The following is a 2703-nucleotide window of genomic DNA, read 5'->3' as shown; positions in this document are numbered from 1 at the left end:
CTAGAAAACAGTAAAACTCATGCCCCGCTAGTCTCTCCAACATTTGATCAATAAAGGGAAGGGGAAAGTGGTCCTTACGAGTGGCATCATTCAACTTCATATAGTCAATACACAGTCGCCACCCCGTAGCTGTCCTAGTGGGTATTAATTCATTTTTTTTCATTTGTGATCACAGTAATCCCACATTTTTTCGGCACACACTGAACAGGACTTACCCATTCACTATCAGATATAGGATAGATAATACCTGCATCAAGGAGTTTGAGAGTCTCTGCTTTTACTACCTCTTGCATATTTGGATTTAATCTTCTCTGAGGTTACACAAGAGGTGAGTACTCGTCTTCCATCAAGATTTTGTGCATGCAGACTGATGGGTTGATCCTTTTTATGTCTACCACCTTCCACGCAAAAGCACTCTTGTGCGCTTTCAAAACTTCCAACAGTTTGTCCTCCATCACATCTGTCAAAGCAGCAGAAATAATGACAGGTAAAATGTTATTCTTACCTAAGTATACGTACTTTAGGTGTGGAGGCAATGGTTTGAGCTCAAGCATCGGTGGCTCCTCCAGGCTTGAATTCCGAGGGATCAAATTTCTTCGATCTCCTAAGTCCTCTAGTCTCATCCTTATTGGCCTCTTCCATGGCTGGTTGGCATTGAAGTATGCCACTATTTCGGCTTTCTCTTCGTCCAAGTCATCTTCTCTCAGTTCAGTAGTGAGAGTGGCTTCGAAAGAGTCCCTAAGAGCATCATACACATAGTTAGACACAAGAGCATCAAAAGCATCAATTCTATAACAACTATAGGAATGCAGTGTGTGCTTAAGTGCATTAAAAACATCAAAATTAATCTCTTCCTCGCCCACTCTCAATCTCAACTTGCCTTCTTGAACATCAATCAGGGCCTTGCCAGTCGCAAGGAACGGTCTCCCCAAAATCAAGGGCATCTCCACATCCTCCTCCATATCAAGTACCACAAAATCTGCAGGAAATATGAATTTATCCACCTTTACCAAGACGTCCTCTATGACCCTTCGCGGGTATTTGACAGATCTGTCTGCTAGTTGCAAGGACATCCTTGTTGGTTTAGATTCACCTAATCCGAGATTCCTAAATACAGATAAGGGCATAAGATTAATACTTGCACCAAGATCACATAAAGTCTTGTGAAAAACAACATCACCAATCATGCAAAGAATAGAAAAACTCCCTGGATCTTTTAGTTTCGGTGGGATTTTGTTTTGACCAAAGCAGAGCAATTTTCTGTTAAGTTCACCGTCATGTGATCCTCCAACTTCCTCTTGTTAGCTAGTATGTCTTTCAAAAATTTAGCATAACTAGGCATTTGCATCAAAGCATCGGCAAAAACAATATTGATATGCAATTTTTTGAATACCTCAAGAAACTTACCAAATTGTGCATCTAGTTTTGCTTTTTTTAGTGCTGCAGGAAAAGGTGGAGTAATAACAATTTTAGATTGTGCTGTGGGTGCTGGTGTTGAGTGGGAAGACTTACCTTTTGATGACTCAGTCAGTTCATCCGGCACTTGATTTTTTTCTGTTCTTCTGGCCTCTAAGATCTTTCCACTCTTCAACTCGATGCCCTTCACTTGCTCTTTTGGATTGGTCTTAGTGTTACTTGGCAAGGTGCCCGGCTCTCTACTTGCTATCATCTTTGCTAATTGTCCAATTTGATTTTCTAGCCCCTTTATCGAAGCATCTTGATTTTGGAGTCTAGTTTCGGTAGATGAGATGAACTTAGACATCAGCTGCTCCAAATTGGACTTCTCTTCTCTAGGAGGATCAGATCTGTACATCGGTTGTTTCCCGTATGTTTGTCATCCTTGTGGTCGATTCTGACTGTTTTGAACACCCCATGAGAAGTTGGGATGTTGCGTCCATCCAAGATTATATGTGTTGGAGTACGGATCATTCCTTGGACGGTTTTGGACTCCCACTTGATTCACTGGTGCCCCTTCTTGCACATAAAAGGGATTTCCATCTTGACAGTCCTTCACAAAATGTTCGCCTCCACATTTTTCACAAAATATCTCTTGAAGACGCATAGTTGTGCCACTCATGTTCAAGCCATCTAGTTTCCTGTTCAAAAAATCAAGTTGTGCAGTAATAGCAGAAAGGTCAGTTACCTGGTGGACTCCTGCACTTCTCCGCTGGTTGTTCCTTTCAGATTGAGGTTGATAGCTGCTAGCAGCCATCTCCTCCAACAGCTCATATCCCTCTTCAGCAGTCTTCCTCAATAGGTTTCCACATGCAGCAACATCTATCATAGTACGATTATGAGTAAGCAAGCCATAATAAATGGTTTGAACGACTAACCCAAGTGGCAGTTCGTGATGAGGGCATCTTCGAAATAGATCTTTGAAGCGCTCCCATGCCTCGTATAAAGACTCCTTGTCGAATTGAGCAAATGTGGTGATGTCTGCCCGCAGCTTCATGGTCTTAGCCGGAGGAAAGTATTTGATGAGAAACGCCTTTGCCATGTCCTCCCATGTGGTGATCGAACCTACAGGCAAACAATTCAACCATGCATTAGCTTTATCATGTAAGGAGAAAGGAAATAAACGCAATCTAACAGCATCATCAGAAACTCCATTAAATTTAAAAGTATCACAAATTTCGAGAAAATCTGCGATGTGCGTGTTTGGGTCATCTACTGCAGATCCTCCAAATTGGACTGTGTTCCGAA

General features: G+C 41.9%; 1 non-coding gene across 1 annotated transcript; it reads left to right on the top strand.

Annotated features, from left to right (window-relative positions):
- The first annotated feature begins 2342 nt into the window (after positions 1-2342).
- On the top strand, positions 2343-2448 carry LOC140837543 (small nucleolar RNA R71). The gene has a single exon (XR_012119373.1). It is a non-coding gene; the product is annotated as a small nucleolar RNA R71 (small nucleolar RNA).
- Positions 2449-2703: the final 255 nt, after the last annotated feature.

This window comes from Primulina eburnea, chromosome 7, assembly GCF_022965805.1.
Source record: "Primulina eburnea isolate SZY01 chromosome 7, ASM2296580v1, whole genome shotgun sequence".
NCBI lineage: Eukaryota > Viridiplantae > Streptophyta > Magnoliopsida > Lamiales > Gesneriaceae > Primulina > Primulina eburnea.
This window is presented reverse-complemented; position numbering and strand designations above follow the sequence as displayed.